This window comes from Phocoena sinus, chromosome 16 (assembly GCF_008692025.1).
Source record: "Phocoena sinus isolate mPhoSin1 chromosome 16, mPhoSin1.pri, whole genome shotgun sequence".
Taxonomy (NCBI): domain Eukaryota; kingdom Metazoa; phylum Chordata; class Mammalia; order Artiodactyla; family Phocoenidae; genus Phocoena; species Phocoena sinus.
In genome coordinates, this window is record NC_045778.1 from 35,781,477 (window position 1) to 35,799,370 (window position 17,894).

At 50.0% G+C, this 17,894-nt stretch overlaps 1 protein-coding gene and 1 non-coding gene across 3 annotated transcripts in view; both read right to left on the reverse strand.

The window, feature by feature from the left end:
* The window catches only part of GRID1 (glutamate ionotropic receptor delta type subunit 1), a 671,539-nt gene that overhangs the window by 434,291 nt on the left and 219,354 nt on the right, over positions 1-17,894 (reverse strand). The gene's annotated exons all lie outside the window — the stretch shown is intronic.
* On the reverse strand, positions 1,659-1,731 carry TRNAA-CGC. Its single transcript has one exon. It is a non-coding gene; the product is annotated as a tRNA-Ala (tRNA).

Here is a 17,894-nt window from a genome sequence, read left to right on the forward strand (position 1 = left end):
AGCAGAAGGCAGAGTCACCCTGGTACACAGCCACCTCCTTCTACCTCAGCCATGTCACTGAGACAGAGAAAATCATTACTTAGCACTGCTGATCCGAGCCCTGCACACTGGGAAATAAATTAGCCATCCAACAACAGATGCTAGACGGACACATCCCTCAGTGTTCCCACTCACCATCTCTAGACGGCTATCACAAATTGCTCATCTCAAACGTCAGAAGGACAGCTCCCTCTGCCGTCCTTCCCTCGTAAGTACCACTCCTGGTGTGGCCCTCAGAGTCTATTCCAACTACACAGACACACACACACACACACACACACGCACACTTCAGTCTGCGCAGAGGTAGGTGGGGCCCCCTTCCACTAGGTAAGGCACCATCCCACTGCCTACCTCATTCTTTTCAAGATCACAGAGTTGACAAAAGCAGGGTCTTGGAGACACATGGACCAGGGTTCAAATCCCAAACCTGTCACTCTCTGGCTGTGAACTTGGTGCAGGTCACTTAATCCCCAAGCCTCAGCTTCCTCACCTGTAAGATGTCTCGAGCTATGAGAAATAAATGTGCTCATGTGTAAATGTGCCCAGGAGATAGGAAGACCTCAGTCCTCTTGAAAAGCTACCAGGTAGCCTAGCTCAGAACCCGGGGTGTACCTGCAGGCTATGCCCATCCCACACCTGCAAACCTCCTCAGCACTGTGGGGAAGGCCTTAGCAAGTGCAAGGGTGTTGAGGCCTCTCACACCTGTATCCTTTAACCAATGGAGGGCACAGCTCACAACCACTTGCTTGGTCAGGGGCCTGGAGTCCCCTCTCAGGGTACAGGTCCCTGCTACAAGGACAGCCCAGACAAGGGTATGCCCACCATGTGCAATGTGTCCCAAGGCCCAAGGTTCAGCCTTAGCTGGCGGCAGACAGACAGATAGGGAGGACCAGAGAACAGCTCATGCCATACATCTGAGGGAATCCTCAGCAGACTTAATGCCAAGAGCCATCCATGCTTCCTCTGATGGGACCCAGCCTATCCCCCACCCCAGCCCCCCAATACAGAGGGGCTCTGACTCTGACCCTTCAGTTTCAGACACACGCCTGCACCCAAGTTCCCACCATACTCAGATTCGGCTGAAATTCAGCCTCGATGTCTTGCTCCCATGACCCTCCAGAGCCCGACGATGTGCACTGGGCCTTTCCACGCAGCTGGCGGTCAGACAGCACACTGGAAGGCAAGTCCAGGGCCATGAGGCAGGGAGGACAGGAGGGCAAAGGCCGCAAGTGAGAACCGGGAAACCAGCAAGACCTACAGCCGGTGGCAGGGCTATGGCGACTCCCGGGCCCCCATGCACCTCCACTCGCTGCTGAGATGAATTTACCTGACGCATCAATCCAACCCACTTCTGACTTCATGATTTATTCACATAATTACACCTGAGTTTTAAAAAAATACTGATTTACAGCTGCTCTAACACCCGGATAAGGATATCACTGCATTCCATCCCAGGAAGTTGAGGAGCACTTTGAATTTAATGGGCTATGTTATTTTTTGGTTTTTGGGTTTTTAAAAAATATTTATTTATTTTGGCTGCGCCGGGTCTTCATTGCGGCATGCGGGATCCTTAATTGTGCGTGCACGCTCCTCAGTTGCGGCACGCATGTGGGATCCAGTTCCCCAACCAGGGATCGAACCCAGGCCCCCTGCATTGCGAGTGCAGAGTCTTAGCCACTGGACCACCAGGGAAGTCCCTGGGCTGTGTTTTTACAAAAGGTGTTCCCCTTCTTCAAATACCTGGGAAGAAAGCTGAATGATACGGGCACTGGGGTAGCTTTCATTTGCTCAAGGGGACAATGAGGGGAGGGAAGGTCACTTCCAAGTCACGGTTATTTCCCAGGGGAGCACAGCGTGTGCCCATTGTCCAGGTGAGAAAACTGAGACCCAGAGGTATTGACGGCTCGGCCCAAGGCCCCACAGTTACATAGTGCAGAGCTGATCAGGAGCACGTCCTTGCTACCGCCCGCAGCCTTGTTTGCCTCACCACACCATGCTGTCTTCCAAGAACATTACAAAGTTGCTCACTGTTCTTGCCTCCTGCCGCTTGCACTCTAGTCTCAAGCTTGAGATATACCCTTCTTAGGCGCACAGCTAGGGTATGTTGAGAACATTTTTCTTCAAGGAAAGCAGAGCACGAGGGGCCAGCTGCCCTTTACCAGTGGTATATGTCCTTGGCATATGGAGCCCTCATTCCCTATTCAGCAAGCATTCAGTAAGACCGCTTTGCATGCCAGGCCCCAGGCTGGCACTATGGGGGGAAAGGTGGCCATACCACCCTCTGTAGCACAGATTAGAATCTAGTGGGCAAGACTGACATCAGTCAAATAATTATGCGATGGATATATCGCTGCAGAGTGAAACATGCACTCTGCAGGAAAAGCCCGGGGCGCCATGTGCATATCTAACAGACCTGGGTATGGCAGGGCACCAAGGAAAAGCTGCCCCGAGGAGCAGTGATTGGGCTGAAATGGAAAGGATGATAGGAGTTAGTGAGATGTGCAAAGTGGGTACAAGAGCAGCAGGGGCTGCTCCAGGGAGAGGAAGCCAGCGTGAGAAGATTCTGGAAAGGCGAGTTTTCTCATTTGTAAAAGGAGGGCGATGATACCACCACAGGGCGTGGTAGCCAAGACCGAGATGATGCCGTTCAGGAGACTGGCACCCTGACTCTTTTGACCCTGGAAATTTCCCATCAGCAACAATCCAAGGAGGAAAATAAAACCTGACACATGAAGATTTTCGATGAAACACTGTCTAAAAGAACTGACTGAAGAATTGGAAAAAGTTACAACGTCCAATAACAGGAAACATTGGGTAGGTTATGGAACATCAATTCTTTATCTCAATGCAATCATTTAAAATGATCATTAGGAGGTCTTTGCAACAACACAGCAAATGTTTATGCCAGGATGTTAGCTCAAAAAAAAAAAAAAAAAGCAGAACACAAAATTGCCTCTAGATTATGAGTGACTCTTTATGAAATTCGTGTGCATGTGGTTAGAGAAGAATACAGAAAATGAAAAGGGGGACTGGGCTAGGCAGTAAGGTTATGAAATTCATCCTGATATTGTCAGAATGCCTTAAAAATAAGCAAAATAGGTGTTAGACTATGAAGAAGGACTTGCATTCAGGTGTGAGAATGGGAAGACGGACCTGCCTTCAGGAATGGGGCTGGGAGGAGGGAGACTTAACTTCAAGTTCTATTCCTGGGTGGCACAGTTGGGCCAAGTCCTTCACCTCTCTGATTCCTGCTCAATGAGGTGAGGGTGGGGGTGTTTCAGTGAGGTCAAAGGACACGTCTAGGGAAGCACTGGAACAGGATGGAAAGTTCGAGTGGCAGAGTGGAGATGGAGCAGTTCTGCAGCTGGGCAAGCTCCAGGATGAGGTCGTAGGAGTCGTTTGCTAAGATGGATGGAGGAGGTTAGGAGAGGGGTGAGGTCAGAGAACCCAGACACCTGTGTGGGCTGAGGCCAAACCTGCCTACATAAAACCCGAAGTAGACGCAAATGGATTATTGCACTACAGGCCCAGGAATGGGAGTTTTTCACTGTGCAGACACAGCAGGAACGTTGAGGACTTGAACCCAGATGTTATTCCTGGTGCTGTCTCACTGAGTATGACTCTTATTGCCTCAGGTAGCCCCTGACACTGGTGGTGATGCTGCCAGGGGCTTACAGGCCGTCAGCCTGCAGTTACCACTCCTCCAGTCTGCTGGGCATCTCCTTCCTCCGAGCAGCCAAGACACCAAACTTCAAGGGCGTGTCCATGAGTTTCCAGAGGGGCCCCGAGCAGCTCACCACCTACCTGCATCCTCTCCAGGGCCTCACATTCCCCCTGCGTGCTTGCTGCTCTGAAAGGGAACCCAGGAGTGGGCTGCAGCAGCCCAAAGAGCTATTCTGCCCAAGAGCGCTGACAGCAGAAGTGTGTCATGAGAAGATCCACAGCTACCATGACCACGATCTGAAAGGTGTCCCTTGAAAGCGTCCAACATACAAGCAGCGCAAGTGTTAGAAGCAAATCCTGAATCAGGCTGCCAGCCCAAACCCTAGCCAGGTTAGGAATCATGTCAGTTTTTCCAAATAAAATGGAAATACACTTTGTTTACATCTCTACCTTATACGATCGAGGGGATTCAATGAGACAAGACACAGAAAGTGCTCAGAAAGTGCCTGGCCTGTGGCAAGCCTCCCCAAATATTAGCTGTTATTATTACTGCCTGCTTGGAATGGAGCAGTTATCCATCTGTTGTCCTCCAGCACTGGAAACTTCCATGAGAAAAGGCGTGTACACACGCACACATCTGCGTGCACACACACGCATGGGTGATGTTTGGGAGCCCAGCTCCACCTCTGTCTAGGAGCAGAACCCCTGGGGTAGGGGGGAGTGGTGCCAGCCCTCACACCCCACCACCTGTACCAGATGCCCTCTGCTTTTCTCCACAGAGTTATTTACATTTTCTCACTTGCCTTTCTTCTAGTCTTTCTGATTTCCCACATTCTTTGATTTGCATGTCCTGTGTTCAACAGGGGAGGTCTTTGATCACTTTCCTAATTCCGTCAGCACTTCTTGGAAGAGGCCCACGCGTCAGAGGGCCCACGGGTGCCTGTGAGTCTGGCAGTTTTTGTGTTTGATCACTCAGTCTCCTGAGTTATTTCAGGGCAGCCCTTGCCTCAGCTGGCTTTCATCCGTCCCCACCCTGGCCCGCTTCCCTCTGGGAGCCTGTTCCCTCCCTGCACACCATCATCTGAGTTTGCTCCTCTCCCAAGCCCTGAACGCCAGCCCAAGTTCAAAATTCCAAACATTCATTCCACTTTCCCTTCATTGCCCTTTGCTTCTGCTTTTCTCCTGACCCTTTTTCGAAGCAAACACTCTTCCAGACATGGTTAGAGACTGAATATCTATCACGATATGCATTTGCCTTCCTGCTTATCTTGCTTTAAGGTGTCTTCCCTCATCTGTAAGTCAAAACAGCCATTCTCTAAATTCCAGCAAGGCCTCTGCTTAGCAGCTAAGCAGTGAACGAAGGGAAAAAGGAGCAAATTGAAGTGCAAAGAGAAAGAGAAACTACATGCTCAGGGATGATCACTCACCCCAGTGCTGCCAGGCTTGAGCACGGCTCACAAAGCTCTCAGCAAAGGGCTTGGGTGCCCAACACACAGAGCCCCACTGACCTGCCCCAGGGTAGGGGCCTCTGTCATCAGGCCCAGGGGCCATGGCCACCCTCAAGGTCACAGTGGCCAAGCCATGCCAACTCCCTCGCACACACAACTCCACAGAAGAACAGCAGCGTCCACTACTCTGTGTCCCAATGCCAGATGGCCCTTCAGCCCCAGCTGCAAGCAGTAAGGCCTGGACATCATACGATGGTCCCACCCAGATGTTCATCAGATCACCTGGGGAGATTTTTAAGCATCTGATTGACTGGTCACAATCCTACAGCTCCCTCCTAATTGATCTAGGGTGGGGTCTGGGCCTCAAAGCTGTCTGAAAGCTCCCTAGATGCCTCTACTGTACAGGCCGGGGTGAGACCACTGCACTTCCGAGAGCTGGGACGCAGGAGCCAGGCGGCTGGGATCCAAATCCTGCTTCCACAATCCACCTCCAGCAAGTTACCCCCACCTCACTAGGCCTCCGTGTCCTCAGTTATAAAAGGGAGAGTCAACATAGCACTTCTGGTATATAAAGTAGAAAAGGCATGTGAAGAGCCTAGCACACTGTCAGCGCTCAATAAACACTAAGTACTCCCGTCTTTCTTTCATCCCGGGGTCATCCCATCCCAATTCTCTCCCTGGCCACCAGGAGGCCTCTGCAAAGGGCTTTTCAGAGGGAAATGGAAAGGCCCCGGGGTCTGTCTCTGGGGTTGGGCTGACTGCCCCAGGCAGCAGGGAAGATGGCGGGGGTCACAGTGCTTGTCACAGGACTACTAGAGCAACCAGCTACTGGGAAGGAGGACAGCATTCCTAGAGAGAACAAGGGGTAGGCGGGGCACCAGGGGGACTGCCAGTCGCTACCACCCACAAGCCCAGGGTTCAAGGCAGTTCTCCTCAGGCCACTGTTGGACAGGCATTCCAGGACCAGGCTCTCATGGCTCATTCTTCCTCCCTCTCCCGAGCTGACACTCATACTTTTCATCTGGACAAGACTCTGACAGAGTCAGCCAGATGGGGTGGGCACCTCAATAGCCCCAGAAGACCCTCAGACTCCGAGCGTCCATGTGTGTCAACTTAAATGAAGGATCAACGTTAATAATCAGGTTTAACAACCAACTAAAATTCTTCATTCATTCATTCATTTGCTTACTCAGTAAACTGCAACTGTCCAGTTGTTGTCCTCTGGCAATGGAAACTTCTACTACTCCTGTACCAGGCATAATGCTGGATGTGGGGAATGCAGAAACAAATACAGCCCACCGTATCAGTAAGCTCTTGCCATAATAATGCCATGTAACAAACCACCCAAACTTCAGCAGCTCCAATAAAGATGTTAAAAAAAAAAAAAAAACTCAGTGGCTAAAACCAACCGTGATATATTTTTACAGATGTGTGGGTTGGTTGGGGCAGATCTTTTTCTCACTGCAGGTTTGTGGGTCAGTCAGCTCAGTGGCTGTGATCTGACCCTTATGTTTCTCATCCCCCTGGGACTAGTGGATTACCCAGGGCTTATTCCTTCTCTTCTTAAAGGTGAAGGTGGTAGCAACTCAGGAGGAGAGGTGGAAACATCCTACATCTCTTGTACCCGGGCTCAGAACTAGCACCTTGTCACCCCTGCTAACATGCTGTTGGCCAAAGCAAGACACGTGGCCAAACCAAGCCAAAGCATGAGAAAGTATACTCCACCCACCATGAGGCCACAGCAAGGGCGTGATGAAGAATTGGGGGTAACTATTCAACTGGCCACACCCAGTGTCTGCCCTTCAAGAGTTCCTCCTGGCCAGCACGGGGAGTGCAATGTATCAAGAATAATTGCAGCACGACGTGTTTTTGCCCCAGTCACTGGGGCCATTTGGGACCCAGAGTCTTTTCTAGCCAGAAGGGAACGTCCCCTCTCTCATTCCCCCTACATACATGTCCCGTAAATTAGGCCCAGCAGTTTTTACCCCGTTTGACATGTGGGGAAGAGGCAACTTAGAGGGATAAAGGGGCTTGCCCAAGACACACTCAGTTGCCTCAGTTCTCCACTATTATTTGCATTTGGTGAGAGGGTTTATTTGACAAAGGAAGTAGATGTAGTGTGCATAGCTTCCCAGGCTAATAGAAAGCAGAGATGAGCTGGTCAATAAGTCATGCTATTTAAGGAGGTCAAAAAAATCCAAACTGATGAGAAGAAGCACTCATGAACTGGCACAGCCTTAATCCGCAGGAAGGTACCATTTTTTAGAAAGAAAATGCAAACTTCTGGAGGACTTCCATGTTCTGAGCATACTACAGATACTGTCTCACTGAATTCTCAGGGGAACACTGTAAGATGCTGTGAGGTGCTGGCTCCATTTGATGGATGAGGAAATGGACAATCATAGCAACTAGAGTCCTTGCCCGGAGTCCCACAGCTGGTGGGTGGCAGAGACAAGGCTGCAGGCAGACACCTTCTGTTTGAAGACCTGAGTCGCCACTGAATGCCTTAGATGACAACACAGGAGTCATCCACGTTGGCCCAGGTGAGGACAAAGCACAGGCCAGGCCAACAAGGAACAGATGGGCTCACAGAGAATCCCCGTGCCATGTCTATAGGATGAGGGGTGGCTCAGCTCTCACCCACAACCTCCTGCGATGGACCTCATTGGCCAGCCTCAGGGATACGCATTCTTTTCCCAGCTCCTCAGGCGAACATCTGTTTTTCTCAAAGCTGTGAATGTCACATCAAAAATTTCCAATTACCTTCCCCTTGGTTTTATTCAGCATCAGTGTATTGGAGGCATAATTAGTCTGAGATGAAAACCTGTATTGTTCCCTTCTCCTCAGCAATGAAATAGGTTTCCAAATGTGCCAACAGAGAGGATTCTTCTCCAAAAATGACAAACAGAAAGTGAAGGATGAAAGCAGGAGTGAAATACAGATTGATGACAACTGTGGCTGAGTTAGGACGGGGGTGGGGGATGTGATGGTGGAACCTGCCAAGGAGCTCCAGCTCCAAATCTCACCTCCTCCTCGCCTTCTAATGAGGATGGGCCTTTTCTGCAGCATAAAAGTGACGCTGATGAAGATGAAAGGCCAATTTCCACTGATTTGTTTCCTAATGATACATCATGAGAACGAGGCGCCTTGGGAGGCTGCTGAGTGTGGAGGTGTCTGAGCATTCTTCTCCCCAGGGCTGGCCATACCCAGAGCCTGGGGGCCTTGGCCGAGGTGTGGAGGCTTCCCATTGGCCAGGGTTACCCAGAATTGGGCGAAAATAAAGACAGACACAAATTTTACATGAGTAGAAAATACTCCTAGAAGTTGGGTATTCAAGGAACCAAGACTCAGAGGTTCTCATTGACCCCAAGTCTTGCAAGAGACGAGACATTTAGCCTCTGATTTGTCCAGTACTTGTCCAAGCAAATCTTCAAGGGTCCTATTAGTACAATACGGGCAATGATATCCATTCTGCTCCCACTCTTGCCTTCTTATAGGCTCGCCCCACAAAGCAGCCAGAGGGATCACTAAATGGAAAACAGTTCATGTTATTGCCCTAGAAAAACCCTCCAATCACTTCCCTTCACACTTAAAATAAAACCCACTTCCTCACCTGGGCCGCAGAGCCCAGGAGGTGTACCGTCACCCACCTCTCTCACCTCACATGTCACTCTCTCCCCTCCTCTCACTAAGCTCCAGCCACTCAATCATTCTCGTTCTGTTCTTCCAACCAGTCGGCCTTTATTCCCACCTTGGGACCTTGGCAATGGCAAAGGTCTCCCTTACAAGAGCAAAGGCCCTCACGGGCCTGATTCCATCAAGCAGGTCTTAGCTCAGAAGTCGAAAGTGGCCCCCAATCACTCCACATCACGTCATCCTATTCTGGGTTCCTTCTTATAGATATCATGTGATATCATCTTGCTTTTTGCCTCTTCCTCTCGCGCCCAGAATGTAAGCTCTGTAGTTGTGGGGACCTCACCTGTCTTATTACCCATCACCCCAGCACCTTGCAGAGTTGTAGAGCATCTGACACACAGGAAGGGCTCAATAAATATTGATGGACTCAAGACCAGGAGGGAAGCTGGTGGGGCTTGGCTTACAAAGAGGACCACAAGATGAATACATACTACCTTCAGATAACTGAGGGACTGACATGGGGGAAAGAGTAAAATTGTTATGTGGCCCAGAACATGGATCTAAGACTAATGAGAAGCCATGGGACAGATTTTGCCCAACATTAAGTAGGAGCTTTCTCACTGTTGAGCTGCCCAATAACAGAATGGGTTTCCTCAGTAGACGGCGAGTTCCCCACCTCTGGAGGTGTGTAAGCAGAGGCCACTGTTTGTGCCCATGGAGTCAAGAGATGAGCATCCTTCTAAGTCCCTGAGTCCACAGCCATCATCAACATCCACTTTGGTGTCTTCTGTCTTGGTCTTATTCTCCCATCCAGATTATAATCCCCTGAGCAAGGGCAGTGTATCTTTCTCCAGCACAGCCCCCAGTGCCTTGCACAGGGCAAGGCCATGGTGACAGATGGAGCACACACGTCTACCAGACATGGAGTGGAGTAAAACGTGCCTGATTCCCCTTAAGGTGAAAGCAGGAGGCTCCAGGCAGGGCTATCTCCGTGGGGCTCCATGTGGAGATGGGCACCTTCCCGACAGGGCTGAGCTTGTGGCCTGTGCCTTCGTCCAGGGACACGAGCCTGGAGAGTGGACAGGTGAGGAGGTGAAAGAGGAAGAGGTGGCAGTCACAGAACACCACAACCTGCACTCTGATTGCTTGTCCCCCCCGGGAGGGGCTGACATGATTTCCAGCCCCAGACAAGGAACCAAGGCTCAGGGAAGCTAGGCTTCTGGTCCAGTCCTACAGTGCGTCTAGGTGATGCTGAGAGTTGAGCTCAGATCTGAAGGATGCCATGACCTGCAATCTTGACACCTTGACCCCCAACGGGACAGACACTCTCCTCCCCATTTTAGACCTATCCAGTTGGAAACATTCTCAGCACATTCCGCCTTTTCCTCTCCCCTGTCTCCGGAGAAACTGAGGCCCCTTCAATCCCCCAAGTCGAGCCCAAATTGGAACTACATTCGGTTCCCTATTGTTTCATCCAGCCTCATGCCTGTTCAGAGGGAAGCTGATAGAAAAGTACATTCACATGCTCCCTCCTCCCAGCCCTGTGCAGGCACAGAGCTCTCTGTGCCTGCCACACCTCCTTTCCATCACCTGGGACAGGCACTCACATGGAGGCACTCAGCGCCAATTTGCCAAATAACCACGTGTCAGGACAAGTCATGTCAGAATACTCTTCCCTCCCAGCCCACTAACAGGAACCCAGTATCAGCCACTGTATCTCCTCCAGTTCCTCGGGCTTCCTGGGCTGGTTTGTGGACTTTTGCAGGAAAAAAAAAATAGGGGCAGAAAGAAGGAGGAGTGAGGAAGAGAAGCAAGAGCACATGTGGACTATGAAAGGTGACGTATCCAGAACCTGGGGAGACGGTGGCTTCTAAGAGACAAAGGGGGAGAGAGAAAGAGAATGAGGATCTTAAGAAGTGTTGTGAGTGATGAACTGGATCTTCTGACAGTCTTCAAAGGATTCAGTCAAGAACTGTTAAGCACATCATTATGTTTCCTGTTTGTTTTTTTTCTAGTGTGGCTTTACATAGAGGCTGGGCCATGGGGCACCACCAGTTTTATTTGGATTACAAATGAATGACATGCTAGTCTCCAGTGACAGTAACTCTGACTTACTATGTTAGCCATATTTAGAATCAGTCACACAAAGAAACCTGGCTCCTCATTCATATCATAGTAAAGTGTATTACCCTCCCCACCACAGAAATGAAAGACGTTCAGTGAAAATTCTGAAACTGTAAGTGTCTATTTTTGTACTCAACTATGAAAGAACTTGTGAATATATGTAAATTAAATTTTATTGGTCATGTTAAAATATTTTTTAAGCAGATGAATGAGTAAATAAATAAATGAGAACCCCAGATCCATTGTTTAGCTCACAACGTTGTAAGTCTCTCCTGCCTGTGTGAGAAATGATAACAGACAATATAATTCCTAGGTAAAGATCTGCCCTGTGCTAGGCACCCTTTTTACATGTATTAACTCCTTTAATCTTGACAGCCATCTATGAGGTAGGTAATAACATTACCTGCATTTTGCAGGTGAGAAAAGTGAAACGTTCACTTTGGATCCCATAGTTAGTGCTGGAGCCACAATTCCAACTCAAGAGGATGGTTCCAGCCCCATGTGTTTAGCTACTCTATGAATCTGTGCAAAGATCCAACTTGCCTGCTGAGCCAGCTACCCCACTACCCAGGGTCAGCCCCATCCCAGCCGCTCCTGTCAGAAGTAGCCTGCGAGCTGTTGCCCTGAGAGGCCAAAACGTGTGCATATCTTGTAACAGCTTAGGGTTAAATGGCAGAAAAATCAACCCAATGCAGTTGTCACCTTCTTGGCTATAATTGATAAGTGCTTACAAAATTTTATTTCACAGAAACACAATAATGACATGAAAAATAGGTATTTGGAAAGCACTGAGGCTCAAATGTTGAGGCTGAGGCATGTCTGCAATACCTCTACCCCCAGAATCTGTCATGCAAACACCCAAGAGCAATAATGCTGCTCTGCATCCCTTCTCCTCAATAGAGCACTCGGGGAGGAGCCCCAAGGGTGACAGGCTGGAAGGGGCAGGGTTGGAACCTCAAGCAAATTTAGCTTGCCTTAGAAGCCATGAGGCTGGAGACTGCTTATGGGAGGATGGTACCCACAAGCAGAGGGCTTCTCAAGGGCTGAGAATGTGTCTCACTCATCTTTCTATTTTTGGAGATCAGTGCCAGGTCCGACACACATGCAAAAGTCAACATGCAAAAGTGCTTGTGGGTTTGACTTGAATTAATAAGTGGAATTGAATGGCCTTCTCTGTTTCATAAAGAGCATGAAAGCTGCAAGACAGACCAGGTGGCCAGGGCTGTGGCTCACCGAGAGCACGTGGAGCATCCTCTCCTTAAGTGTGGGCTGCACGCTGTGGCATCTTTCCAAAAAGGATAGTATAGGAAAAGGGAAATACAAACTAATTTCATGGTGAAGACACTTGACAAACACGACCTCAGCCAGGTGGTCAAGGTCAACATCAACAGTGATCACTTATATTGATGGCACATTCTTTGATGCGACGATGAGAATGGCACTCTTCCTCTCCCAGTCTAATCATGAGAAAACATCATACAAATCCCAACTGGGGGACATTCTACATCATACCTGGCCAGTGCTCCTCAAAATCGTTAAGGTCATCAACAGCAAGGAAAGTCTGATAAACTAACACAACCAAGAGGAATCTAAATGATGACTAAAGCAATGTGGTTTCCTGGATGGGCTCCTAGAGCAGAAAAGGCACAGAAGGAAATCTGAATAAAGCATGGACTTTAGTTAATAAAAATGCATCAGTAATGGTTCATTAATTGTGACAAAGGTACAATACGAATGGAAGATGCTCATAATAGGGGAAACTAGGTGTGGGGTATATGAGAACTCTCTGTACAATCTTCGTTGCTTTTCTGTAAATCAAAAACTATTCTAAAATTAAAAGTTTATTTTTAAGAATTGGAGCCTCGTCCTGAGTTCTATACTTCCAAAATAGTCCTCAAAAGTGTTCCCTTTGGGCTTCCCTGGTGGCGCAGTGGTTGAGAGTCCGCCTGCCGATGCAGGGGACATGGGTTCGTGCCCTGGTCTGGGAAGATCCCACATGCCGCGGAGCGACTAGGCCCGTGAGCCATGGCCACTGAGCCTGCGCGTCCGGAGCCTGTGCTCCACAACAGGAGAGGCCACAACAGTGAGAGGCCCGCCTACCGCAAAAAAAAAAAAAAAAAAAAAGTGTTCCCTTTTCCCCAATTATCCCTGCCTTCATCAGTGCAATGTCAACGCTCACCCAGATATTGCCACCACCCTTCCTCCCTGGCCCCAGGCCCCCACCCAATCCACCCTGCTCCCTGAGGCCACCCAGAGCTTTCAGCAGCACAGATGTGACGCCCGTGTTGCAATGGCTCCCCTATCTTCAGGATTGATTCCAGCCCCCAGCACTGCATCTGGGGTCCTTTCACAGCCTTGCTTCCTACTCATCCTGTAAATGCCTATTATTCTGTCCCCAAAAAGCTATTTCTCCAGCTTCCATGTGCTTCCCTCCCATGCTCCTGTACTTGCTGATCCGTCACCTGGGATGTCCTCTGCCCACTGTTTACCCAGGCTGACTCATGCCTGTCCTTCAAGACTCAGCTCATACATTGCTTCCTACAGAAAGCCTACTTTGGCCCCAGGGGGGATATGTTGGCTTTGGTGGACACCCCAATCATACCTACACTTAAATCTATTCTGCATTGTTGATGATTGCCTACTTTCGCTGAGGACAGGCACAGTGCTCTCACTCATGTATTTCTAGTGCCAGTCTTCACCAAATGTTTATTTAACAATGAGTTAATCACTAGGGGAAAAGGTGGGGTAAAATAATCGTAGCCAGCATTCCAGGACTTCTGCTCCTGGGTTTTAAATTACAGATTCTATGCTTCAGAGACCCATCAGCCTCGCTAGAGTCCTGTGTAACCACATTCCATTATATGGCAAATGTAATGGTTACTAGATTTAATTATAGCAGGGTAATTAATGTCAAGGTATTGCCAGTTTGGACATAAAAATTAAATATCACCTTCAATGTAACTATTCTCTAATGCTGTGATGTGAAATCCCAGTTTCTGAGGAGAGGTACCTTTACCATGGGGGAAGCGATGCCAGGTAGGACTTCTGCCTTGCCGGCTGCCCCTGTCCTCCAGGAAGCGTGCCTCTGCCCTGGCTTGAGGCTGAGCTCCTGGCACCCCTCACCCTGAGATGGGCCCCATCTCTTACACACGCAGGCACAGACCACCATACCTGGTCTTGCTCTGGCTAAACCAAGGACCTTAGACAGAGGAATTTCTCAAGGGATCTCTCTAGGACCCTTGGGAGGTTCCCAAGTGACACTTCCTTTCGTGACCTCAGCTTAGCTCCATAACAAGAAGTAAGACCAACCATGAGGAATGACGGACCCTCAGAACCTATGTCAAGGCAGAGACTGTACAGCCACAGCTCAGGGAGGGGATGCCCCACCTGCTGCAGACCAGGAAGGCCTCACCTTGGGCTTCCAACCCTCTGCCACGCCCTCCCCTCCAGCCACTCACAAGCCTGGCTCTGGTTCCATCCTTAGTGTGACTGTGATTTCATTCTGTGCCTTAACAAAAAACATTGTCTCCTGTCAGTAGACTTCTGGCTACTCTCAAATGCTAGGACCACGAATGCTCACACCACACAAGCCAAACACAGGATGCAATGTGCCACCCTAGCCCCTCTCTCTCCCTGGATCCATCCCGGACTCGGGAAGAGACAAGCCCAAGCTCCCTCCTGGCTTGCTGGAACATTTATAAATACTAGAGCCCTGGGCAGCCATGTAATGAATCCTACTACCCTAAGGCCACCATGCTGTGAGGAAGCTCAAACTAGTATATTCAGAGAGACCATGTGAAGAGGGAGAGATGCCCAGCCAGCCTCCAGCTTCTCCTTCCCCACACTGTTCCAGATCCAGCCATTGTCTGACTGGAACAGCAGGACAGACCCAATCCAAAATCACCCAGCTGAGCCCTTACCAAATTTCTGACCCGAGGAAAACATGAGAGAAAATAAAATAGTTTTTGTTTTAAGCCACTAAGTTTCAGGGTGGTTCATCACACAGCAATAGATCACCAGAACAAAGCTACTGCAGTGAACAAACAGTTCTCGGATCCTTCTTCCAGCAGCCAAAATTGGCTTCAGCTTCTCAGAGTGTCCCGGTCCCAATGTGGGACAGAGAACGACGTGCCAATGTCCTGGCGCTCCTGCTCAAACAACTCCGTGAAACATTTACTCACAGTCCACAATCGCGAGGCCTGGGATTCCCAGGCCCCATCAACCCCACACAGCAAGGACTCCTTGCCCCTACCTCACTCCCACCCACCAACCAGAAATGAAATAAAAATCACCTCTGAGGGCTTCCCTGGTGGCGCAGTGGTTGCGAGTCCGCCTGCCGATGCAGGGGACGCGGGTTCGTGCCCCGGTCCGGGAAGATCCCACATGCCGCGGAGCGGCTGGGCCCGTGAGCCATGGCCGCTGCGCCTGCGCGTCCGGAGCCTGTGCTCCGCAACGGGAGAGGCCACAACAGTGAGAGGCCCGCGTACCGCAAAAAAAAAAAAAAAAAAAAAAACCATCTCTGAGCACTCTGTGACCAAGCTGAGACCTCATGTTACAAGTAAGACAAAGATGGTGCCAAAGGCTGTAGTTCTGATGGGAAGCACAAACCGCACGGTCATCCACATCATCATTACCACCATCATCATCATTACCATCTGCACAATCACCATGATCATCATTGCCACCACCAGCACCACCATCTTCATCACCATCTTCATCACCATCGTCACTATCACCATCGTCACCGCCATCACCACCACCACCACCACCATCGTCGCTATCATCATCACCGTCACCACCATCTTCAACCTAATCACCATCGTCACCATCACTGCTAGCAGCAGCAGCAACGGCAGAAGCATCACCGCCTTTATCACAGTAATACCAGGGACAGTTCCTGAGCGCCTCACTAGGTACCAGAAACCATGCTAAGCACGTCCAACGCACTGTCTCGTCAAACTCTCATCACATTCTCATGATGTTGTCCTGCTACTACCCCCATCCTAGAGATGAGAAGACAAAGTTTTACAGAGGTTTTATAACTTGCCCACAGCCACCAGCCATAAGGCCAGTGCTGGGATTCTAACCCCAAAGGCCATGCCCATTCTAACTGCTCTGGCTCTCCTTCCCTCAAGCCGGCTCCATGGCTCTTCACCCTGAATTGCTTTAGAAATATTCCACTGGAGACTCCAGACCCCCGAATATTCCCCGGCGGTGCCTCAGTCCCTGCATCTGGAAAATGGGAGTGGTGACAACAGCCTGGTCTGGGCAGAGTGTCAGATCTGAGGGACCCTATGTCGTGGGAGGGGGCAGGGTGCAGTCACTTACTAATCACTTGCTCTAGGTCAGGCAATGCTGGGCACTTCCCATACGTCTCATTTAAACTTCACCAAGCCCCGGGGGCGAGCAGGGATTAGCTTCCTATTTTACCAGTGACCCCAGATTCAAAGAGTGAGCCCAGCTGTGTAACTCCCAAGCCCTTGCTCTTTCTGTTGCCCCCAGTGCTCCCCAAACTTGAGGACAGGTCATACCTGCCACACGGCAAGGCCCCTCTGTCTGACCATGTCGGAGAAGCGGGGTCATTCACTGTACATTCACTTAGAGGGATGAATGGGCCCGGGATGTATTTGCTTTGCCTTCCCTGGGGCAGGCAGCCATTCTGGGCATGGCTCCATCCTCAGAGGAAGAGACACCAGACAACTGGAAGGGAACACACAGTCCCAGGGTTGGAATTCTCCCTGCTCAGCCTCTTCCTGGCTCTGGAGTCCAGCCGGGTACCCAGCTAGCTTATTATACAACTTCCCTTCTTTTTGAAGCAAAAACTAGCCAGATTTGAAAGGACACCTCCCCTCAAAGAAAGAAAAAGTCATGATTTTTTTAAATTGGCCACTGAATTAAATGTGCAAATAGTGTTCCCCATCACAACGAGAAAGTCTTTTTTTCCCCCACCTTTTATTTGCCTCTGAGGTTTCCTATTATGCCTAGGCTATAGCCATGGCCCTGATGGGACTGATTCCATGGGGTTTGAACACATGGAGAGCCCCAGTGGGGTGTGGAAGGGGGAAGCAGGCGGATAAAGGTGGGACCCAAGAGCAAACTGACCCGCATTACACACACACACACACACACACACACACACACGTACACATGCACACACATGCACACAAACATACAACAGCAGCCCAGATTTGTTTACATATCGGCACAAGTGCAAACAAGCAGAGGCCGACAGGTGGGGAGGCCTGCACTGGCTCAGTAGCAGTTCTGCCTGACTCCCATTAGGTGACTGAGGAAAGGTTAGTCATGGTCGGGTTTGAATTCCCTGGTGAAGGAGAGAGGAAAGACGTTTCTGCAAAGAGCATGTGCTCTCGGCCTTTCCAGAAGGAGAGCCCTTGGAACAGCAAGGCAGGCCCATTTGCACACACATTAATAAAGTGAAAAGCTGTTTAGGTTGATTACTTGCTCCTCACGGAAGCTGCCGTGGTGGCTGCCAGGAGGCTGCACTCCCCGCTGAGAACTTGCTTGGTGAGACACAAAGCAGGGGCCTAATTCCCACACCAAGGGCCCATGCAGAGAGCCCCAAACGAGCTCCTGTGCCCTCCCAGAAAGCAGTGCTTTGTGCTCCGACCCTGGACCCCTCCCCACATTCACCTCCCACCACCCTTCCCCTGGCTCACCCTGTGCCAGGCACACCCTCCTCCTCACAGATCCTCCAGTGCGTGCCAAGCTCAGTCCAGCCTCAGGACCCTTGCACATGCTTTCCAACTGCTGACATCGCTCTGTAGTCAGATCTTGCTTGATGGGCTCCATCACATCCTTCTGGTCGCTCCACGAAAGTCTCCTCCTTGGCAGCACCATCTCTCATCACTGCAACTAAAACAGTGTCCCAGCGACCCACTCTCTTCTTACCTTGCCTTATTTTTCTTCAAGAAGGTTGTCACTAACTGAATTACTTTGGGTTTATTCATTTATTTGCTTAGTGTC